The sequence below is a fragment of the Chlorocebus sabaeus genome, chromosome 1 (genome assembly GCF_047675955.1).
Source record: "Chlorocebus sabaeus isolate Y175 chromosome 1, mChlSab1.0.hap1, whole genome shotgun sequence".
NCBI classification, from domain to species: domain Eukaryota; kingdom Metazoa; phylum Chordata; class Mammalia; order Primates; family Cercopithecidae; genus Chlorocebus; species Chlorocebus sabaeus.
Genome location: NC_132904.1, coordinates 109,509,675 through 109,535,189, shown reverse-complemented (window position 1 = coordinate 109,535,189; position 25,515 = coordinate 109,509,675). Strand labels below are relative to the sequence as shown.

The window sequence follows — 25,515 nt, the reverse complement described above, 5'->3', positions numbered from 1 at the left end:
TCCAGTTTAAACATACATTCCAATTTTCAAGAATGAAACCCAGATCTTCCATTCAAAAACAGGCTTCCCAACTGACTTGAAGAAAGAGTGAAGGGAGGAGGTTGTTTGGGGTTTGAGAACTTGTGCCACCAACAGCCAGGGCCATGTGCTGCCAGGCAGAGACACGGCCCAGACCATTCTCCTATGGAATGGCTATTTCCCATCAGAAAGTGCAAGGTACCCTGGGAGATTCTGGGTGATCTCTGCCCTAAATGTTTCCAACCCCTTGAGAAGACTTATGATCTTGCTCCAAAACAGCAGCATCCTGGGATTCACAGAAATGGTGACCCAACCAGTTCCTTCTGGATGTCATCTGAAGTGTCTCCACAGCTGTGTCAAGTGCAGGAAGCCTGCACTCCAGAATCAGCCTCAGGGGTCTCCTGCCAGTTCCCCATGCCATCCAGACATAATTACTAGGAGGGCTCACACTGATTCTGAAGTGGGGATGGTAAGGGTAGACGCTCACCTTCCTTCACGACTACAGGACCAACACGCCTCTTTCCATAATATCACCACCCCAATTAGTCAGACACCCTTTAGAAATTCTGTAGCCTGTGCCCTGCGGAATTCCCTGGGTCCCTTGGCTACTTTCCCTGAAGTTTTATTTGAACATCCATATGCTCTGTCATTCCACTGCACCGATAAGACAAAATACACTGCGCCAGATCTCACAGATCCCTGTGTTCATCTGCTCCTCGTTTATCTGCTGGGAGCAGATAACCATTCCTCATGAAAATAGAGTTTTGGGGTGGAAAAATGCTTTATTTCTTTGAATTCAACTTCTTTCTGCCTCTCCTCCTCTTAAGTAAGCCCCAAATCTAAAGGTAAACAGGTATTTGGTTCAGTGCCTGAGGCTTCTTCAGTCCAGTAGGAGGGAGCGGCTTGAACAAAACAGGCCGAGGAATGGAGATTCAGTGAGCCCTTCCTTCCAACAGCCATTTTCTTTTCACAGTAGAATGGAGGCAATGCTCGTTGCCATGGTGACCAGCTCGCAGGCAGAGCTGCCGCAGGTCTTGGTCTATGCTTATTTGATGGAGAGACTACAGTTGTCCTTAGCCGACTGCAGGGATTAGAGGGCCTGCTTGGGGCTGGGAAGCGGGTGAGGCCTTCCTAACCATGCCAGCAACAGACAAGGCAGGTCATGGAGAAACCCAGCAGAGCCTTTAGAGAGAAAGAGGTGATGTGGTGGAGACAGGGATGGAAAAGGGAAAGAGGAGGGTATAAGGGGAGAAATGGGGCCCTGGGCAGAGGCAGGGGGAAGATGCTGAGCTGTCCTCTGTGAAAATCAGAGGGGAAAACCCAGACTTCCAAAAACTGGTTTGGAAGAAATAGAGTAACGCAGGGCAGCTAGTTTCTCCCCCGCTCAGACCACCACTCCCAGCTCCCTGAGGCTCAGGACTGAATTCTTGCCTGAGAGCAATAAAAGGTCTTCCCCTACCGCTCCACACAGAGCTGTGCTGGAATTCTACGCCGCAGGGTCACTGTGTGCAGGTGCAAGTGTGATTAGCTGTGGCTGCTTTCTCCTGTCATTCTCCTCAGGATGGAGTTCAGGTGCCACTTGATTCTACACTGTGAGAGCCCAAAGGGGTCTCAGACATCACCGCGTCCTGCCTCCTCATTTTCCAGATGAGGAAAAGGTGAAGTGACTTCCCTCTGGTCACTTCTAGCTAGGGCTAGCATGGCCCCAGAGTCCAGGCCTCCTGGCTCCTGGTAGGTATTCTTTCCATGACGCAATGCTACCCCTGCACAGAGGGCAAAACGTTTCCATTAACTAGAATACACCATCTGGGGACCCCAAGTAACCCTAGGATTCACTATTCCTTAACAGAACACAGACAACCCATGAATTGATAAGGGCCCATCGTATCTTGGGGAGCATGGACCCTTACAAGAGAGCTGCAGGCCAGTGTTATCCATGCTGAGGCCAGCCAAGACCTTCCCTGTACTTCCTGCGGCTTTCATTTTCTGGGGGATACAGGCTTATGAAGCCCAGAAGCTGTATCTATGCCATGGTCACCTAAGTCCTGATCTTTTCTGGAGTTCACTGGGGCATTCCTGAAAGAATGAGAAGCTGAGTCCCCCCGAGAAAGTTTGCTGGACCATATGCTGAGTATTAGCAGCCAGCTTCAACATATGGATCCTGTTACCCTCGTTCAGCCCTTACTGCTTTGAGAAGGATATTCTTATCCCAAGTGAAAAAACAGCCTTCATTTGTTCAGCTCTTTTCAAACAGAACACGACTCTCAAGGGGCAGGAGAACACAGCAAGGCTGAGGAGTTTTCATATACAAATGCAGCCAGGATCTATCTCTGGGCCATGAAGAGAAAAGGGAAACAAGGCTTTCAAAGGAATTCCCTGCTTAACAGGATCCTACGCACACATTTATCATCACAGAAGTTTTTAAAGGAAGAGATATCCATTTAGACGCCTGGCCTTTTGCACACATGGAAAAGCTAGTGATTCCTCCCTCAAAACACTAGAGACAAAGCTGGCCCAGAGGAACCCCAGGCTCTCTGGAAATCAACGCTTGGATGTTTTCCACTGCAGCACAATGGCTGATTATTCTTCCCCAAACACTAAGCGTTGAAATACTAGGTTTAATGATAGTAAGTGGAAATCCTGCTTCGATCTCAAAACTCCTTCCCTCCATTGCTTGCTGCCCGGCCCTTTCCTATTCTGTTACTACTTTCATTGTTCCCAATAAAAATTCCTACCTCAACTTTCACCTTTTATTTTCAGTTGCATATGTAAGTGAAATTTCATCACTAGTCATAACTCCACCTTAAAAGGCACTTATGTAAACATTTCTCCCAGACAAAGTATCTCATCTCTTGCTTTCCATAAACACTCCTTGCGTAAATACTGCATCATCTTAGCTGGATTCAAAGACACGTGCTTATGAACCTAGGTGTTGGGCTGGGCAGGACCCAGGGGCAGGGACGAGAGGTGCTTCCAACAGCGCTTCCCATGCCTCCAGGAAGCGCTCATCCCCCAAGGTCTCTTTTGTAGACAGTTCACGCTTTCCAGTTTACAAAACACACTTCATTATTTCATCAGACTGTTCTGAGGGATAAAAAGGCCAATATTATTGTCTCCACTGTATGAACATGGAAATTGGGGCTCAGAGAAATAAAAAAACTTGCTCAGGGTCCCTTAGCTAATGAGCCCTGAAACCAAGATTAAAAATCATCTAATTCTAAGGCTTGAGCTCTTCCCCTAAACCCCTCAACTACTGTAACCTTCTGTCCATCTCCAAATAGGTTTATTATAACCTATTAGTTACCATTTACACTCTTTCCAAATCATGGGCTAGAAAGAGCACAGTCTTTGTACAAAGATCTAATATCAGTCAGGTGCAGTGGCTCGTGCCTATAATCCTAGCACTTTGGGAGGCTGAGGCAGGCGGATTACAAGGTCAGGAGATCGAGACCATCCTGGCTAACATGGTGAAAACCCATCTCTACTAAAAATACAAAAAATTAGCTGGGTGTGGTGGCACGCACCTGTAGTCCCAGCTACTTGGGAGGCTGAGGCAGGAGAATCACTTGAACCCGGCAGGCAGAGGTTGCAGTGAGCCGAGATCATGCCACTGCACTCCAGCCTGGGCAACAGAGCAAGACTCCATCTCAAAAAAAAAAAAAAAAAAATCTAATATCAACTTGCTGCCATCATTTCTCTCCTGGTTAACTATAACTGGCTTCTTTGCTCATAGATAATCACAGCATTATAGCCCCTATTTTACATATGGGTAAGGGATGCTCAGAGCCATAAGTGATTATAACGATAGGGTCAAGATTCAAGCCTGGGTTGGAGTCCCAAGTCCAGCCATTTCTCCCACACTATTCTATCCCTTGTTCACAGACAGAAAAAAAGGTTCTATCTTTTGAGAACCGAACAATCTCCCTCTCCCCACCTCAGCTGAGTAAAATAGTCCCATGGGAGACTGATATATTTTGAAATGTGTTTTCTGTTTAAATGTCTTTTTTTATTTTAAATTGATGCTATGTTCTGAAAGGAATGCCAACTCTTTTAGCAAAAGGCTTCAGGTGTAAATAGATGTTTTGTAACTCCCAACTCCCTAGCAGAAGTAGGCTATAAAGTCTCAGCTGCTGAAGAAAAGTGAATTAAAATTTAAGTTCCTAAAAGATGCTCAGGTGCTTATCAGAAGAGGTGGGCAAAGCAACAGAGAATAATTTGTTTTGATTTCAAAAAAGAGTTCACATGAATCAGCAACTTCTTGCAGTAGTTTTATTTTATCGGTTTTCTTTTCAGATTTCAATGGGCTTGAGGAGGGAAGAGCTGACAGCAGACAGGGAACCAAGGTATCTCCTGTGGTTAATTGAAAACACTTTCTTGTCAAGATGTTACAAAGACACTGGAGGCTGAGGAAGACATTACAGATGTTTAGGGCCCAGGGTCAATGTAGACACACCTGAACAAGATGCTCTGATCACCAATTTAAAGAACAGGTGAAACACAGAGGATGAATCTCATCAGTGACTATGATGAGATAAGGGAGTTTTCTATAATCTATTTAATAATGACCACGGACTTTTGAAAAAGGCATTAAATTACAGCTATATGTTTGTCTTGTTGGCTATCATTCTAGAAATGAGCCTTAAGTGTTACTAAACATAACCACTATAATGGAGAATTGGTTTTGTATTTTTCAAAGTATAACTGAATTCTAAGGTCTCTTTCATTTGGCTATACCTGCAGGAAATCCAGATGCTCAGACCAGGAGCATAAGAATGGAGGCAGTGCCACTTGCCTGAGGCAAGATAGTTTGGCTCTGTGTCCCCACCCAAATCTCATCACGAATTGTAATTCCCATAATCGCCACGTGTCAAGGGTGGGACCTGGTGGGAGGTGATTGGATCATGGGGGCGGTTTCCCCCATGCTGTTCTCACGATAGTGAGCGAGTTCTCAGAGATCTGATGGTTTTATAAGGGGCTCTTCCTGCTTTGCTCATTCACCCTTCTCTTTTCTGCTGCCATGTGAAAGTCTGTGCTGCTTTCCCTTCCACCATGATTGTAAGTTTCCCGAGGCTTCCCCAGCCACGCAGAACTGTGAGTCAATTAAACCTCTTCCCTTTATAAATTCCCCAGTCTCAGGCATTTCTTTACAGCATTGTAATAACAGACTAATACAGATAGCTTGCTCTCATTATTAGCAAACTACTGGAGGGAAAATAAAGGGTCTTTTCTCCACCAAACCTACAAACTCAATGAAAGTGAAGTGGAAACGAATGTGGTCACACTACAGAGTGGTTAAGGCCAAGGACACCAGGCCAGACTACCTGAGTTTGAATCTCAGCTCTGCCACCTATTAGCTTTATGATCTTGGCCAAGTTATTTTAATCTCTCAGTGTCTCATTGGCAAAACAGGGAAAAAACAGAACCATCCTCATGGGGCTTTGAAAAGATGAAATGAACTGACATATGTAAAGCAGATAATAAGCATTTAATACCTGTTGTGTATTATTATTCTTAATTAACCTCTAGTAACAACCCTTCCCAAAGAAATTATTTCGGTTACTATTTCTGAGGGGAGCAATGTTTTCCCTTTATGGTTTAAGATAAATCAACCTTCCAGAATAATCTAGTTTGTGGTCAGGTGGCCCAGTTCTACTCTCTACATTAAAACAAGGCATTTTATTTGCTGGTCAGAACATTATAGATATAAAAGACTGAATTTAACCACAGCCAAAAAATCATAACATGGGGGGCTCCAGACAAGTAATTCCAACTTGGTCTCAGTTTTCTTGTCTGTAAGATAGGGATAATAAAACTGAACGAAAGCGATTGGATTGTCACAAGAATTAAACAGGCAGGAGATGGTGGTGATTAAGAACTCAGGATCTGAAGTCAGGGAGGTCCGGGTCCAAATTCCATCTCTGACAGTTAGTAAACTAAGTTCTCAGGTGAATCTCGGAGCCTGTATTTCTCATCTGCAAGTGAATATAATGATCCTGTTCATCTCAAAGGGATACTGAAATTATTTAGAAAGGTAATGTACATAAAGTACCAAACACAAGGTTAAGTTGTGTGTATGTTTTTAAATGACAGTACATATGACAGTACTTTGAACTTACACACACATACACACACACACACACACACACCCCCTGCAAACAAACACAATTCCCAATGACACATGTAATAAGAATGCGATAGCAGAGGCCTCTTATATACTATTGAATTCAGCCTGTCTAAAAATCTACTAAGGGGTGTGTGTGTGTGTGTGTGGTGTGTATTTACATTTTTGTGTATGTGTGGATACATCCATTGAGAGTCAATAAAAATATGTGTGTGTATTAATAGAATAATGGAACTTGTCAGGTTGATATTGTTGCAAGAAATAGCTGGACATAAGTAAATGTATCTCATTTTGGCAGAGAGAAGAACCAATACATTATTAGGGATGACACAGCAGTCTTGTCTATACTTGACATATGAGTCTTATAATTCCAGTTTAAGCTACTGTTGATAGTAACTGGGTGGAAGAAGAAAATGATGTAGACTGTTTAACTTTCAAATATTAATCCAAAAACTAGAGGTCATTTTAAAGAGACTATAAAATATGTGTTTGTACAGATTTTGGCTTCTGTTTCAGTATAATGGCAGACCATACATTAATTGCCACTGGAAATATCCTCATGGCTTAAAGCTGACTCACAACAGCAACTGAAATCACCTAGAAGTCATGCTTAGCACTGCCAGTCCTTCCGTCAGGGCAGTTGGGGTCCTCTTCTATAAATCCCAAGAATTCTATCTAATTCCTATTTAAACATAAATATCTAGAAGTGATCTAGCTAGGTTTCCAAGTCAACTGAGATAAGTTTATAACCAAGCCCTTGGGAGATGCTCTGTGTGAAGTCCCCACAGGCCCCTGGGCCCCTGGGTTTCCCCTGAAGCGTAAAGCAGCCTGGAGAATGAAGGAAACCCCTTGTGAAAGCTGCAGTCTTTTCTGGCTAGGAATATTAGTGCAGAGCAGATGTGTGAAAGCAGAATTTGAGATAAAAGGTGGAGGGAAAGATGACTCTTGGTAGGTTCATTTTTTATGCCACAGGATAAAGAGAATGGAGCTTCCCGGTATAAAGACGAGCCACACAGACAACTTTCAGATAATATATAGACATCTCTAAACCAAATGCACTTGAAAGAGACACTTGGGCTCGTTACACTCATATAGAAAGCTGGTTTCCAAAATCTATCATTTTTAATAACGTTACCTGGACTGGGTATTGAGTCATACACAAAAACCATGCAGCAAGCAGTCCTGGTAAAAATTCTGCTTAACCCCTGCCCCCAAATCCTATGACTCATCCAAACAGAGTGAAGGTGGAAAGGATGGAGAAGGTGAATATGGCTTCAGAATCCTTCAGCATTCTGTCTAATATGATATCATAATTGATACTCTAATATTACAATAAGGAAGAAAAGATATTGAATACCCCTGTACAACTGAGCCCTGGATGATTATCCGATATTTTATTACCCTACTCTATCCTATGCAACACTAGTAACCAAACAACAGAAACCAACTAGCCAGAAGCAGGAGGCTCTATTTCTTAGCGTAATAAATTATATGAGCTGCTGGGAATCAGGCATAATTGGGGACTGGCTCTGTTCCATGGGGGCTGGCTTCAAATCAGAACACAGGGCCAAGCCAGATAACGGCTTCAGTTCTCTTGGCCTCCTAAGTTCCCTGGGCCAAATTAGCATTTCATTAGTTCCGATTTCATTTTATAGAAAGAAGTGAGTGGTTTTGAACCATAGTTGCTGCCCCTACAAACCACCTAGCTGCTGGAAAATGTGGCTAATTTCACATAACAGCGTCCTGTGCTTCTGGTTATAGGGCAAGAAAATCTACACGTTGGTTGATCTCCTCAGAAGTGATAGAATTATGTGGTTCCCAGGCTCTCATTCCCACCACCAATTCCCAGCCCCCAAAAGGCACCCAGTTCTTTTTTATTTTCTTTCTTTTTTTTTTTTGAGACAGAGTTTTGCTCTTGTTGCCTAGGCTGCAGGGCAATGGCATGATCTCACCTCACTGCAACCTCTGCCTCCCAGGTTCAAGTGATTCTTCCACCTCATCCTCCCAAGTAGCTCAGATTACAGGCCCACACCACCAATTAGCATGCCCGGCTAATTTCTGTATTATTTGTAGAGATGGGGTTTCACCATGTTGACCAGGCTGGTCTCGAACCCCTGACCTCAGGTGATCCAACCGCCTAGGCCTCTCAAAGTGCTGGGATTACTGGCGTAAGCCACCGCTCGGCACCCAGTTCTTACTAGGAGCCCGCTGGAGCATCTTAATGGGCAGTCAGAAGAAATGGGAGCATAAGCAAGAGCAGGAGACAGACATGTCCTAGACCAAAGCCGTGGATCAAGCACATAGCCAGAGACTCCCGCCTGACTTGATGATACACGCCTGCTTGTTTGTTTTCTAGTTTTAACAGTCTCATAAAAGAAGAGAATGCTCTCCAGATGTTATTGCTTCCTACCAAAGCAGCAAAAAAAAATCAGAAGTATCTTCATAGAGCTCCACAAGGGCCACATTCCAGGCCAGGAGTGAAATCCTTTTCAAGTGGACATTAGCCCAGTCTTATATAGAACACAACAGGTGAAGGCAGGAATGTCCTGCAGCCTCATGCACTGACGAGCAGACAGCCAAGGGCGTGGGGGTCTGCCAAGAAGAGGTGAACCTGGCCTAATGATAAGTACAATTTTTCCATCTTCTACTACATTGGAGTCATGGCCAGGATTGCAGAGCCATTTACTAACAAAGGAGGTTAGAGCTGGAGAGGACCTGATGCTTATCTCCAACCTGTTTATTTTATAGGTAGGGAAACACCAGGAGCAGAAATCTGGGATGCCTGCAGAGAAGTCTGAAAGCCATGGGGTTGGCCGTTGTACTGACACTTGACCCAGGGCTTTTTATTACTTCTGTGTCTCATTTTCTTTTTGTGTCCTCAGTAGTTATTTCTTCAACTGTTTCCTCTTTGCCTGCTCTGTCCTGGTCTCACCTCCATCCTAATAGAGCCATTCTCTCATTAAATGGAGAGAATAGCTCTATTAAGCACAGCTAAATAAGCTGGACAAATGGTGTGTGCTCTGCTAGTCCTGTGGCAAGCTGATTAATCCGTCCAGTGCCTCCCCCGACCCCAGGGGCACTTTTTAACAGAAGCTCAGGTTTCTTGCTCCCTTTTCAGGCCACCTTTCCTGTTCTTTCCCTTGTCTAAGCAGTCCCTGATTGTGGGCCAGCACTTCACATGAAGCTGAATTACTAAAATGTAGAGCAAGGATGCAAATTGATGTTCGGAACTCAGTTAAGCTTCTCCAGATAAACAAAGCACAATCCATCAATCTGCCCTGATAAGCCAGGCCTTCTTAGTAAATGACTGTACACTATCTGATTGCTTCCAGGAGGCTCCAGACAATGTTTTCTTTGGTCTGCTCTCCTGAAACCTTGAGAAAATAACTTGTCGATGTTCTTTTCTTCCAGCTATAAAAAGGTACTGATACAAGGCGAAGCATTTCCCTCTTTCCCAACCGCTTTTGCCAACATGGCAAGAAGTTGGAATTATATCTTTCAATATTTGTCCAGCTGTTGTTTGCAGATGTTGTGTTCTTTACATTCAGAAAATAGAAATTCAGAGAATGCTAGCATGCAACTTCATCCTGAGAATTTTAGATCCTGCCCATGCCTTTCAATAATGTCCTTATGTGTTCATTGCTTTAAGCACATCTGGGCTATTGAAGATACAAAGGCTTACAATCTCTCCAACAACCAGTGCAAAGAATTGTTAAATTTGGTTTATATCAAGTGGAAAATTCCACATTCATATATATATACACATATGTGTGTGTGTATATCTATGTATGTATATGTCTATCTATCTATCTATCTATCTATCTATCTATCTATCTCTATCTTCTGTGCCACTGTACCAGCCACTTCATTTACTCCACACAACAATCCTATGAGATAGGTATTGTTATCATCCTATTTGACACACAAAGACATTGAGGAATGGAAAGGTTAAGTAACCCGCCCAAGGCCACAAGGCTGGTGAGTGGTAAAGCCAAGCTGTGAACCCAGGGAGATCCAGCTCCACAGCCCTTGCTCTTAAGTATGTATTTCTATAAAGTCAATCTCAAAATTACCTCTGATGAAAAAGAAGTTGATTTTCTACTAGGTGAACTGGCAGGCAGGCACGTAAGAAAACAAAAACACCATCTCCTAGGAGCTATACTGATTCAGCCCCAGGGATATACTGAGTCTCAACAGGGAATGGAAACAGGTTGCTGGAATTCCTGAGCCCACCTGGCTACACGCGTCTCCCTGCAGTAGACCCGCCTTCCTCTCTGACTGAATTCCCTCCAACCCCACTCCTCACCACCAGTGGGTCCAGCCTTGATGTCCACCTACAGTTCAGTTCTCAGCATTGGTGGTGGACGTCAACAGGGATGGGGGCAGGGGCTGCTAATTAGATTTTCATTTTCCCATCTATGGATTACTCTTGATCCCCGAATGTAGGTTCTGGATAAGCCATACATTCCCTTATTAAAATGTTGATAATAAAATTATCCTTTGATGATCCATAAATTGTGACTGGATCTGCCCCCACTCCCTGCAGACTGTGCATTTGAAACAGATTATTCATACAGCCACTCAACTTGTGCTGTCTCCAAGCAGCCATTCTCCTTAAGAGATCATCTGTAGAGTGTCCATGTTAAAGGGATTCCTGTTGGAGGTCACACTCTTCTACTGATGGAGAGTCCATTCCCCACCCCCACAACCACTGTCACACCAGATCAGATGGTGCCTGACTTGCTAGATAATACATAAACTAAGTTATACAAAATTTTGAACGAGGTAGAGCAGAAGAAAATCCAGCCCTTTGAATAATAACTTGCCAAACAGAATACCCTGGGCCATCATTGTTTGGCTTTCTTGAGTTAGGGAACAAATGAGAAGCTGTCCCTGGAACCCGCAGCTTTTCACCACTAATCAGGGTAGGAAATGCCACATCATCACGATCATGGCTTATCAGGAACTCAGAACCCAGAGTAGCCCAACCTAGGGCTGGGTGTGGAGAGGGGAGAGGAGAAGGGGCAGCAGCAGACGGTGGCTGTGGGGCGGTGCTGGCACATCCAAACTACAATCTTCTGTGAGTCTGCAGTATTACATCTGGCAACATCATGATGCATCCATCCATAGAATTACCCATAGCATTACTTTCTCTTTCTCACTTTAACAGTCCTTGGGCTATGTGGATGGCCTCCTCCTGTCTTCACATGCTGTAATTTCGGAGACCCAGAAAAGTCCCACAATCCCTCCCCAACCCCCAGGCTGGTTACTGACATTCTGTCTTCATTCTTGGTACTTCTACCTTGTGATTTATATGTCTAAGAACAGCAAGGGCCTCTGGCTGCTCTCAAGGTTGCTATCCATTTTTTTCCTGACTTATAATAAATCAAAGATTTAGATGGAGTCAGTTGGGAGGGCTGGGGAAATGGTTCACTGGTAGGAGAAGGGAGGTTGGGGGAACACGGCCAAACACACAAACTTGGTCACCGGGACCTCCCCCATGTGCTAATTATGTTCTTGTCTTCCTGCCCAGAATAATGCTACAACCGAAAAGACCTGCTAATAAGTCATACAAACTGAATATAGAATGAGATCCTTCTATCCAGCATAGTTTTTTGTTTGTTTGTTTGGGTTTTGTTTTCTTTTTTTTTTTTTGAGACAGAGTCTTGCTTTGTCGCCCAGGCTGGAGTGCAGTGTCTCGATCTCAGCTCACTGCAAGCTCCGCCTCCCGGGTTCACGCCATTTTCCTGCCTCAGCCTCCCGAGTAGCTACAGGCGCCCGCCACCACTCCCAGCTAATTCTTTTTGTATTTTTAGTAGAGACGGGGTTTCACCGTGGTCTCGATTTCCTGACCTCGTGATCCACCCGCCTCGGCCTCCCAAAGTGCTGGGATTACAGGCGTCAGCCACCGCGCCCGGCAGGGTTTTGTTTTCATGGTAGCATTTTTATTTTTTATTTAGGCAACCAGTACATTCATGATTTTCTTAGACTTTCCTCCTCCCTCAATCCAAACCCAACTGTCCTTGACAAACTCACTTTGCTTCATCCAATAGGCAAGAGAGGCTTTGAATCCCAGTCTGTGAAATCAAAGACAGAAACATTAAAGACAGCCCCCCACCTGCAAGGCACAATGTCATAACATGCTTTGATGTTCAAGGACTAAAATTGGAATGGAGTCCCAAGGAACCAATTCAAAGGTCAGGGACAAGTAACGAGGCTCACCCATGAGAAACAAACACAAACCAAGTTAATCAGATAGCAGCTGACTCTCCTTTTAGGAAGAATTTCACAGAGGCTATGCTTCTTTTTTATTTTTTTAGACAGAATCTCGCTGTGTCACCCAGGCCAGACTGCAGTGGCATGATCTTGGCCCACTGCAACCTCTGCCTCCTGGGTTCAAGCGATTCTCTGGCCTCAGCCTCCTGCGTAGCTGGGACTACAGGCACATGCCACCATGCCTGGCTAATTTTTGCATTTTTAGTACAGACGGGGTTTTACCATATTGGCCAGGCTGGTCTCAAATTCATGACCTTGTGATCCGCCTGCCTCTGCCTCCCAAAGTGCTGGGATTACAGGTGTGAGCCACCATGCCCGGCGAGGCTATGTTTCTTAACTTCTCCACCAAGGTGACAAATTCTAGTTATTTGTAACTTTAAACCAAGTAACTAAGCTTCCTTATTCCTGGATCACTTGTATTGCTGTCTAAATGAAAGGGAAAAGCCTACGGAGAGGACAAACTCTTTTCAGGGCAGGTCCGCGGAAAACTTCCTCCCATCTTCAGGAGAACAAATGCCTTTTCTGGAGGTGGACATTTACAGTGGCCACAGTGACTCTGCTTGGCATCCCAGCACCAACTCTAAATAAGGGATGTGAGTGGGACAATGGGAAGAAACCACATACGTACACACAGGTAAACACACACACACACACACTCACACTCACACATACACACATCACCTTCCTCATCCTGTCTCCCTGGACAGTGAATTCCCCCCTGGGAATGTTAGTGACCAAAAGTCACTGGATTGTGAGTTATGTGCCTGCTTCCTAGATGATGAGAGGTGGTGATAAGACCCATTCCCCCCAAAAACTTGTAGGTAAATTATGAGGCTGAAAAACTCAAACAAAAAAAACCTCAAGACAAACAAACAAAAAAATTCACCACCACATCATAGGCTTCTTACCCTCTGTGTCCTGTACTTTTTCTCTAAACCCTTGGGGCAAGGCTCTCAAAGGCCTGACAGCTTTGAACTTTCAAAGTGGTGTCAAGTCACAGTGACCAGGCAAAACTGAGTTCCTTAAAAAGAACCCAGGTCACCAGTCACTGAATTTTTCTTCCTTAAAAATAGAATCAACCTCAACAGTAGCTAAATATGGGGTGCAATAACTAGTTTCTATTCCAAATCGGACTGACAGCTCTAAAACCAAGAAGCCCTCAGACTAGTATCAATCTGAACAGATTTAAATTAGGAGTTCATGAAGGATGTTTTGAAATGTAATGCTGAGAGGTTCAAGTTTCAGTACTCTTCTATCCCTATAAGAAACTTCCCCAAACAAACTCCATGCTGAATGGCTCTAATGATTCAGACAGCCAAGGCTGTAATTTCTGCTGCTGTAGAAACAGTAACACATCTGTCTGCTCTTAGATAGATATGGAGTCCTAGGGGTGACTGGGGAGCCCCTTTGAGGTTCTCAGGCTCTCATCATAGAGGATGAGGTGTGGCTTTTAGGCTCTCACCACAGATGATGGTGATAAAATGGGCTGCTGGTTTCACAAGGGCTGGGATCTCCCCGACGTGTCTGTCTTTTGTCTAATGGCATCCTTACCTTCATTCCCCTTTGGCTCTCTCTCTCCTCACACCCTCAAATTCCCAGGGTGAGCTTTCTGAATATGTCACAGGACTGGCAGACAAGACAGAAGTCCTCCACACCCAACAGCAGCAACAGCAGCAACAAACTTTGGTCAAAAAGAAAAGGCACTGATCTATATGAATACGTACTCCTGCAATGTACCTTATTTTATAACAAGGCAAGCTGCCTTTATTTCTATAAAGTCATAGCTGTCAGCAACACTATTTGGCCTTTAAAGATGCCAGTATCTTATAGAAAGCTATTAAATGGTAACAACCTGACAACCAAGTCTGCTAAAGGGCCAGAGTTGCCAGAATAAATGGCCTGAGAAAAAAGAGCACACAGTGCCAGCAGCAGTCCTCAAACTCCCTCTGGTACAACGAATCTGTCGCTGAGTTTCTTTCTGCCTCTGGAGGTATAAGTGACTACAGTCTACTCCTCTTTTTCTGTGTGGGGTCTACACATAGCTTCACATTTCATGGAACGTTTCTCACTGAGTCCATGTAAGCAAGTTTGACACATTTTGCAAAGCTTATGCAGATCTTAATACCAACACACACACACACACACACAGAGAGAGAGAGAAATCCTCAATCTATACAATATCAGACTCTAAACTCAAATTTTTCTCCAAAACTGCTAGGTAAGTTATAAGGCTAAAAAATCAAACAAACAAAAATAACCACCACATCAAAGACTTCTTGCCCTCTGTGTCCTGTACCTTCCCCGAACCCTTGGGAAAAGGCCATCAAATGCCCAAAATGAGTTCAAGTCTAGGGTTGGCCCTTGTCTCGGACCAAGATCCTTTTGTAATGTCACGAGGAAGACTGACCCAGAGACCAAAGCCTGAAGTCAAGAGGGTCGGGTCCAGTTTCCTCACAGAGCAAAATCTGCTGCAGTCAAATATGAATTTGGCTTATTTTTGCATCTTAGCAAAAAGTCTTGCTATTCAGCTCAGAGATGAGGCTGCTTCTTACCTGGGGTACCAGTTGCCCCAGGTAAGAAGATACCTTAGATACCAGTTGCAAGAGGCAAACCTATAAAGGTGAGAATTAGTCAAGAAAGGGAGCTAAGAACTTCAGTTAGGAAGGAAAATACCATCGTGGCAACAAAAAGAGATGGAACTAACTGGAGGACACATTAGTGAGTGTCACTCATGGCCCCTAAGGAGTCTGAGTAAGAAGCCACCCTCTATACTAATTCTGTTGATTCTCACAGCCTTCCAAAAACACCAGCTGGGACACTGGCTTTAAACCTCTGCTGTGTGTGAACATCCTGTTGCACGCTCTGAACTCAGAGGCTATTGCTAGGACCTTCCATGAGACCCTGGCCAGCTGTCAGAGGGCTGGGACACACTAGATTGGAAAGAATAGAGGGCGACCCTTTGTAGGCTTCAAAATGTGACACTTCTGGATTCTTTCTCCCATGAAAAACCAAACCAGATTACCAGAGTGCCGATGCTGGCCCATCTCCTGATCTTAACTGTCAAAATCTGTCCAACGATTCTCCAAGACCATGGAATGAAGGTAAACACATATGAAGGTCAATTCTTCCTTTGTGTCCCTAGAGTAATTAGCTTGTGCCTTGATCAAAGCTCTCACTGTGTTATAATGTAATGCATTATCATCTGTCTAAATCAGCAGTCCCCAAGTTTTTGGCACCAGGGACAAGTTTCATGGAAGACAATTTTTCCATTGACCGGCAGAGGGTTGGGAGGTGTTTCTGGGATAAACTGTTCCAACTGTGATCATCAGGCATTAGATTCTCATAAGCAGCGTACAACCTAGATCCCTCGCATGCACTCCTATGAGAATCTAATGCTGCTGCTGAACTGACAGGAGGCAGAGCTCAGGCAGTAATGCTCACTGGCCCGCTGCTCACCTCCTGCCATGCAGTCCAGTTTCTAACAGGCCATGGCCTAGTACCAGTCTGCAGCCCAGGGCTGGGGACCCCTGGTCTAAATGACTGAACTTTGTAAGGACTGAGTGTTTGCATTCCCAATGCCCAGCATAGTGCCTGGTCATGCCTTAAAGTACAGTTGCTGAAGTAACCTGAAAATCATATTGTGACCATTGTTTTCTGAGATTCACACCAGTCTAATGGTTCCCAAATGCAGGGGTGCAGGCCCTGGACCAATGTCAGGTTATCTGGTTAAGAATCACCTCCAGAACTTGTTAAAGATAGATTTCCTTGCTGCAGCCTGAAAATTTTGAATCGGTACCTCCGTAGTAGGCCACTGTGGTTCTAGTTTTAAAGTGCTCCTCAAGTGACTTTTATATACAGCCAGGTGAGGGGTCACTGGCTTAGTCAATAACCTACCTGGGAGGAGAACTGATGAACTGCAAATACCATTAAACTCAGTTAAATTCTTCGAGCTCCTTCCTGGAATTGTTTATTTTTACAATTATTCTAATGTTGTTCTGCCTACTTGACCATGTATTACATTAAGCAATGTGACATGGCTCTGTAGAAACTCTCATTTCATGCATTTGTTTTTAAGTTTGTCCCATAACACTTTAGAAAGTACAATGCTACACTAAAACTGACTGTGATGGTTAATTTTATGCATCAATTTGCCTGAGCCATAAAGTGCCCAGATATTTGGTCAAACATTGTTCTGATTGTGTCTGTGAGGGTGTTTCTGAATGAGATTAACGTTGACATTGGGTAGACTGAGTAAAGCAGACTGACTTCCCCAATGTGGGTGTGCCTCATCCAATCAGTTGAAGGTCTCAATAAAATAAAAGGCTGATTAATAAATAATTCTTTCTTTCTGTTTGACTATCTTTGAGCTGGGACATTGGTTTTCTTCTGCCTTCAGACTCGGACTTGGACTGAATCTTACACCATCCGCTCTCTGGGTTCTTGGACTCAGATTGAAACTACACCATAAGCTCTCTTGGATCTTCAGCTTGCTAACTGCATATCTTGGATATCTCAGCCTCCATAACTGTGTGAGCCAATTCCTTAAAATAAATCTCTCTCTCTCCCTATATATATATATATACATACACACACACACACATATATATAATGTATATATACACACACATTTATATGCATGTGTGTATGTATCTCCTATTGGTTCTCTTTCTCTGGAGAACCCAGACTAGTACATCAATATACATGAAAAGGTCATATTTTTCTAAAAGTAGATATGACTTGCAACCAAAATGGATATAATATAAAAGACAGGATGTTACAACTGGACACCACTGACCTTAGCACACAGTTTGGCATCCTTGGTCCATAGCCCAGGATGACAACTCACACACTCCAAGTGGAAGGTCTCCATAAATGTCAGCTGATCAGTTGGGCAATCTTTCTGTTGATTTGCTAAGCAGGTCGGCCTGACATATTCCCTGTGTGAGTCATGTCCAAAGCTCCCACAGATGAATGTGCTGGTCACTAGGCGGATATAGTGTGAGAAGTATTCAGAAGCTCAGAGCAGATTCTTGTTAAGCATAAGAAAAAGAAAGGTGTGGGTATGCATGAGGCATCAGACACTGCCTTCCGAAAATGAGACTTTGGGGTTCTGAAATAAAAAGTCTTTAGAAATTCTGAATTAGCTATAAATCATAAAACAAGATGAATTACTGCTATTGTATCTTCAAAATGGTAGTTAAAAGGATACCTGGCACTAAATGGCAGACTTTGAGCATAGAAAGCTTTCTGTTCCATGGTATAAGGAACTACCTGCCTCTTACCTTTATTCTGTCTTACTGATGAATTTTAAACCTCTACAGGTGCATTAACTAGGATTCTCAATCCCCTGCTGAATCCAACAAAAGAAAAATTTCAATTGTTTCCCTCAGTTCCTAGCTGAATTCATCTTGCCTTCAAAGCGGTGGAGTCCCAAGGACAGATGCTTTTTTTATATGTAAAAGATTATTATTTATTCCTGGTATCTCTATGCTTGTTGATTGATTTTTTTTCCCTCCTCTACAACACTTGCCTCCCTTTAAAGAAAAAGCCATTCAGTGATTTGTTAGCTCTTCTCTGAATCTGGGAATTCATAACCACAGCACAAGTGCAGATACCCTTTCCATTGGAATGATAGATCTTTCTGAGCATTCAATACGGATCTCTACAGCTTACAGACTCCCTAGACATTGCCTACATGTAGAAAATACATAAGAAAATGTATAAAGGCATTTTCCTATAGAATCTTTTTGTTTCCCTATTTTAAACTATCAAGAGAAAGTCAAATGACACAGAAGTGTCATTCCCCAGCTCACTCTCCTGAGGACCTGACCCACAGGATTCAAAGCAGCCTCCTGGTCCCCAGGGGAGGATGTCATTTGCTTTCCAAGGGTTGGTAATCATGAACACGAAGAAGCCCCTGGACGCGAGTTCTAGCTGGTTAAATAATTTGCTGCTGAAAGTTTCTTGGTCTTCAAATTAGAAATTGATAACAATATCTACGAGATGACGCAAGTAGTTAATTGGAGAAAAAGAGGGGATAAAAAAAATCACACCAAGAAGTCAGACGATAAGCTACCCAGAATGAGGTCAGGTCGTGTCTGTAATTTCGAAGTGTCTTTTACTTGGTTTTATACCCAGCAGGTTCCAATAAATGCTCTCCACTGCCTGACAGCAAATCCTCTTTCATTTGCGTGTTATCTCCTAAGGTGTATATTGTTTCTTAAATTACTTGGTAAAAAACGCATTTTGAAATTGTTTTCAAAGGCAATGCCTGGTCAATCCGGAGGAGCGAGACAGAGAGGTCCCACAGAAAGAGTCCTGCTGTGCACACGAGGCAGGGCATCTGGATTCTGGTTTCTAACGTCCTCATAGGTTCTGTGGCACTGGTGCCCCAGCTGTAGAATTAGGATAAAAGAGACAGAGGGTGGCAAAATGGGAAAAGCAGTTGAAAAGGAACCAGAAAACTCGGGGTTTTGTTCCGGTCTTGCCCCTACAACACTCACAGGATTTGAGGCAAGTGACTGTATCTTGCCAGGAAGGTTGCTCAGCTCATTCATTTAGAAAGGAAGGGGCTGGACTAACTGACTTTTTAACACTCATTTGACCTCTATAGTCATACAAATGGGGCCCAACTGACAATTTATCAAGGAGTTTCCCAATTTTCCAATCTTTCTTCCAGGCCTGGCTCACCCTAGTCCTGCCAGGTGGGGCTCCAATCTGTGGCCCAGGCCCACCTAGTTCTGAGCCAATCTTCACTGATGCTGGCAGCACATCAGAGGTCCCAAGCCACCTGGGCAAAGCGAGGGCTGCCACTGTAAGCCTGAGGTCCTGGAATATCTGGGAGGTACTGACCTCTTGCAGCCCCTCTCCCCAGCAGTGGGGGCTCTGCTCTGTGGACTCTCCGCTGCTGGCGGAAGTTCTAGTTCAAATCAGACAGTCCACCCAGAACACAGCACCGCCCCTAACTCAGGGGATTCTGCTGCCACTCTGAGCTCCTGCTGCTGCTGCTGCTCTGGAGGAACCAGCTACTCCCAGCTTTTCTTCTTTGGTGAAATAGAGATGACAGCACTATCGGAATCACAGAGTGGCAGTGAAGAGCCAGCAAAATGACACGTGGAGTGCCTAGTATGTAGGAGGCACTCTGCAAATGGCATTATAACCATCATACAAGACACAAAAAGGGACACTCTGGACAGCTGTTAATTACATTGCGTTGAGGGCCCAGAGGAGAAGCATCCGGGCCAGGTTGACAGAGGACAATGAAGGAAAGAACAGATCCACTCTCCACACCTCCTGCCTGACCGGCAGGAAGAACTCTGCCCGGTGTGCTTCTGTAATGCATTCCCAGTCGTCTCTGGACATATTGCTACCTGGTAGGAGAGTGAGTTTGGAGAAATAGAGAATGAGACAGAGTATTCTTCTATCAAGGCTTTTACTTCCCTTGGGGTATAGTCAAAAAGCTTGATGTTTCTTCAAGTGTGAAGCAATTCCTATGGACTGATGGGAAGAGATATGAATACCTCTGAGGACAGTAAGTTGTCTTTTACCAAATAACATCATTCCAACCAGGGCTGTAATAAAACCAAGGAGCTAGAGAAAAAAATCACTGTCTTGATTTGTCTTTTTCTTCTTTCCTTTGGCTATATGCAGCAGTAAGCTACTTAGACATGTGTATTCTGAATGTACCCCTGGGGCTAATTTCAAAAAATACTTTTTGAAGCTAAAGTGGCTAAGTGGTCTCATTCAAAGAATTTTTAAACTCTGGAGGCTTGTATGTCAAAAATAGAGGGGGTTCCCTCAATCTAATCCTGAGTGGCTGTCAATCAAAGAGATGGGACCAGGACCCCTGATTGCTTCTGAGGTCCAGACCTGTTTCAGAAGAGAGGAGGGAAGACCATCTGGATTACTACCACATAGTAACCAACCGCTCTTTTTTTCTTTAGTATTTTAAGTTCCAGGGTACATGTGCAGGACGTGCAGGTTTGTTGCATAGGTAAACGTGTGCCATGGTGGTTTGCTGCACAGATCAATCCATCACCTTGGTATTAAGCCCAGCATCCATGAGCTATTCTTCCTGATGCTCTCTGTCTCCCAATCCTCCGCCCCGACAGGCCCCAGTGTGTGTTGTTCGGCACCCCATGTGTCCATGTGTTCTCACTGTTCAGCTCCCACTTATAAGTGAGAACATGTGGAGTTTGGTAAACCCCTTTCTTAAGAAAAGTCTGGCCATCACTTATTAGCCTACTCACACTCAAAGCAGGTACTTAGACTTCAGAACCTGCACCTGCCAAGGCCAAAAAGCCTGCATCCTACCAAATAAAGCTCAGGATACCAAGCTGACTTGGACAGCTGGAGAGTGGGCAGCTTGGAACCACAGGGCTGGCGGGGCCCGAGAGGCTGCCCAGGGCTCTCCCACACCACAGCTGCAGACCAGATCTCAGAGGCCTCTTAAAATCAGTAGCAAATTACTCTAAGTGGATTCTCCCAGCCTAGGCTGTAGGAACTCATCTTTACAGTTTAGTGAAACTGAGAACATGATAAAGAAGCCCCAGCAGTAGAGTCAGCATTGCTATTTCAGATCAGGGATATTTTTATTCTTGCTTGATACTGTACCAAAAACTGCAATATGAATGAGGTCCTCATCCCAGACGCAAGACTCCCATCAACACCCAAGCGTTTAACTGTGGGCCACATGCTTTACAAACATCATCTCTGGGATGCAGCATGGTCTCTGCATACTCATTGACTGAGTGGTTGAACCTCACATCCACCCACCCATTATACAGATGAAGAGCCGGAGGCTTAGGGAGGTTAAGTAAATTGCTCAGTATTATACAGCTAGTAGCTGGGGAGCTGGATTTATTCCGCTCCAAAGTCCATTTCCTTTCTTTTGTACTATGCCATCCCCACTAATGCAGTGAGGCCTCAGAGGAGAGATTTCTTCTACTTTTTCTACTCTGTACAAGTCCTTGCTGTTTTCGCTTCAGAGTAGAGTGGAAGAAAAACTTAGTGCTACAGGAAGACGGCCTCCTACACATCTCACAGAGATTCAGGGTTTCCCTTACGTGTGCTCTGGCCAGGGATAGGGGCTCCTATGTCAGGCTTTATGAAGGATCATTCCAGAGAATGCCTTATAATTCTTTTAGTATCAAGTGTCATGTTAAGAAAAACTTCACCTTATAGTTTTTACCTCTAAAAGTTTGTTTTCATCCTGCAGCTAATGCTTCCCAAGAAGGAATCTTGGAGATACCTATAAGCCCAACCAAATGTACTTTCTCCTGCCTTTCAATACCCCTGTAGCACTCAACTCACTCTTTTTTGGGGTAGTCCACATCCAATAAGAAGGATAAGACTGTAACCCTCTTCCAGTCAGGGGCTATATCTCACTGTTCTCTGCATCCTCCGAGTGCTCAGTCATACCTGTGCCCAGCAGCTGTTCAATGCCTATGAGAAGAAGCAAGAAGCCAGGAGAATGCTCAGCACAGAGCCTGCCAGTCAGTGGTCCACAAATCGTGGGAGTGAGAAAAGAAGGAGCAGCAGCTGCAGCGGTGGTGGCAGATGTTGTTGCTGTCCTGGGTTGCCCAGGAATCTGGGGTCTTGTTCTGTGTGCCCAACTTACGAAAGTCATATAACCCCAGGGTCCCCAGTTTCTACATTAATAAAATCATAGAGATTGAGTGTGAACATTCTTTGACTCTAGAATATTAACGAGTTGAATCCTTCCCCATCCACTGTCTCTTATTAACCAAGATGCCTCTTAAAGACACTGTCACAAAAGCCAAGTGTCTCCATATTTTAAGACATGCAATCTAAAAGCAAAAGAAATCTTGGCATTTCATGCTAGCAATTTCCATGTGGTCTGCTGGAAATGCTTTCCAAAATCCTTTGGTGATTGTCTATACTTTATCATGCCTTCGGGGGATGAGAGAGAAGAAATGACCCAAGTGTTGATAGAAAAGGCACACAAAGACAATCTGGCAGTGTTCACTTATTAAGCAGAGCAGACAGAGCAAGAGATGGCTAAATCACATACCTGCCTCTCCCTCACCACTGTGCTGCCACACAATAGGCCTCTGGAAGCAGCCAGCTTATCAGCATAATTCCCTGCACAGTGGGTGAGCTGAGGCAAAGATAATTTTCCAGGCTGTTTGGCTATCAACAGACACCAAATTGCTTAGCTGAGCAGATATGATTTCCTTCAACTTGTTGCAAAATTCTTAAACAAACCCTGAAAATGGAAATGTGCTTTCATTTTGCTCCATAGCAAAAGGAGAGCAAATTCTTCACTTAGGAATCAACAAGTTGGGGTACGCACATAATCATACACTCTCACAGAAAACAAGGCTAGGCTTCAAAATAGTTAAAATGTATAATTAAAATATATGTGACACAGTTTCTCCATCTCTCCTGCGCAGTGGCATGCTGGTAAATATTTACCAAAAGGCTCTTGGTGGTGGGGGAGTCCTGACTTGTAGCATTCACCCATATCTGTGGTGTAAATCCTCCCACCGTGAAATTTCAAGCTACCAACATGGTATTAGCAAATGCAGAGCTGGGAAGAGATGCATATGGTTGATTCTCACAAACCAGTGGAGTGGCTCTGGCATAATACTATCTTGCCTGACATTCAAGTCCTAGTCCTGGACTCTGAAACAAAGTGGGTCACCAAGAGCCTGCTTCTTCCAGCCTGGCATTAGCAGCAGGTGAGTGAGCTGATGCAAATTAGACTAAAGCACCTGGGCTCTTCAAAGGTCGGCCTTCGAACGCTGTAATCTGCCATGTGTCATCACTCTGTGAACTCTAGTCCCAGGTTCTTCACTCTTCAGAAACCCAGCAAACATTTTCTGTCCTGACATCAACCAGGGAGCTCACGTGCCATTTACTCGGGGAGAAATTCATTTGCTTTCTTTTTGCACTGAGCTCCTCCTCCTGACCCCAGCAAGCAGGCTTGCTTTGGTTACCCTGCATCTGCCAGAAACCAGGCTGTCTGTCAGAAACTTGCAAAAAAGCAGAGCATTCAACAGTTTGCTAATTGGCCTCCCGGATGAAGGAGCTTCATCAGAGTCCCACGGATATGAGGCAAGACCAGCCTGGATGCGCTGTCACACTTCCAGACGGTTGGCATGTGCCACCACATTTCATCAATCTGTTAATGAAATACACATCAGAACTCCAAATCATCTCTCAGGGCAGAAAGGCAGGCCTTGTGTAGGGAGATGAGCCCCGGCAGCCTTTTTTTTTTTTTTTTTTTTTTTTTTTTTTGAGACGGAGTCTTGCTCTGTCGCCCGAGCTGGAGTGCAGTGGCCGGATCTCAGCTCACTGCAAGCTCTGCCTCCCGGGTTTACGCCATTCTCCTGCCTCAGCCTCCCGAGTAGCTGGGACTACAGGCACCAGCCACCTAGCCCGGCTAGCTTTTTGTATTTTTTAATAGAGATGGCGTTTCACCATGTTAGCCAGGATGGTCTCGAACTCCTGACCTCGTGATCCGCCCATCTCGGCCTCCCAAAGTGCTGGGATTACAGGCTTGAGCCACCGCGCCCGGCCCCGGCAGCCTTTTTTAAGTCAACACATTAATGCATCAGGGATGTGGTGTAACGTGAGAGTGTCCCCGTCCTAAGTTATTTTACTCTTCTCCAATGTCTTTCTCTCCCATTTGGCCCCCATTTTTCTGTCTCCCTGCCTCTCTTCTGCTCTCAGGTTCACTTTTTGTCTCTCCTTCTTCATTTTTCTCTTCTAAAATGGAGGCACCCGGAGAATGGGGCAAAGAGGAAGGAAATTTGTAATGTCGGGACCATATTTGCATTTATTTCATCTGTATGGTCTATCTCATGTTCGTTTCTTGGATGTTAAATCCCACACAGTCTTTAAGGAAGTTTTTTTTAGAGCTTGACTATCCATTTATTTAGTTACTTTTCTAAAATAGCATTCCTCCCACCCACTCTCCTCGAGTGAATCTCGTTCACTGCTGCTGTAGGCATTCCTTTTGAGGGAGTGAAGGGAGAGGCCATGGGAAAATGTGACGGTAACAAGCAAGAGAGACAAAGAGAAAAGAGAGAAAGCAGAAAGAAAGTGCTGGGAGGGACAGTCCCACCTCAGCTGCTCCAGGCTCTATTGAAATCTGAGCCCACCTATGACAGGCGAGTGTTCAGCTACAAACTGTAGGAAAGACATGATGCTCTCAGCCAGGCGTGGTGGCTCACACCTGTAATCCCAGCACTTTGGGTGCCTGAGGCGGCGGGGGGGGGGGGGGGGGGGGACGGTGCGGGTGATCACCTGAGGTCGGGAACTTAAGACGAGCCTGACCAACTTGATGAATCCGTGTCCCTACTAAAAATACAAAAATTAGCTGGGTATGGTGGTGCGCGCCTGTAGTCCCAGCTACTCAGGAGGCTGAATTGCTTGAACCCAGGAGGCAGATGCTGCAGTGAGCTGAGATCACGCCATTGCACTCCAGCCTGATGACAGAGTGAGACTCCGACCAAAAAAAAAAAAAAAAAAAAAAAAAGACATAATACATAAGGCTGTCTTTCCTAGGTGACTTTTAACAGTGGTTTTAACAGTGGTTTTCTGGGGGAAAACATATCCCATCTTACTTTCTGGTGGAATTTCAGCCTACATAAGGTAGGATGGCAGCAGCAGCATCCTAGCATGATCGGGGAAGATAGAGGCTGGAAGAGCCGATGTCCTTCAAGCCACTCATATGGTCAGCAGCTTACACCAGGGTCTACTCTGTGCATAAGTGTGATCAACACCAGCACTGCAAACATTCTAACCAGGGATATGTTAAAATATGTAATCTGTGACTCATAAGCAGCCAGAAAAACATATCCCAGGATATGCCTGAGATAACATTTTGTGATCTTGCCAATGACCCCTGCGCCGCATTGTCAGGCAAGAAAGTCTACTGAGGAGTTTCGAGAAGATGAAGCAGGTTATAAATTGCAACCTTGCAAAGCCAAGTTTATCATTCCTGGTAAACCCAGTGTAGCATATAACTCTCATATGCCCTTCTGTATGTTAATTTTTCATCAAGGATGCAGTCCTCATAAGAGGTTGATGGGCCAGCTTTTCTCAACAGACTGGGAAATAAATGGTGTATT

The 25,515-nt window shown here is 44.4% G+C and overlaps 1 protein-coding gene across 8 annotated transcripts in view; it reads right to left on the bottom strand.

Annotated features, from left to right (window-relative positions):
- Positions 1–25,515, bottom strand: part of NCAM1 (neural cell adhesion molecule 1) — a 312,305-nt gene that overhangs the window by 69,426 nt on the left and 217,364 nt on the right. The gene's annotated exons all lie outside the window — the stretch shown is intronic.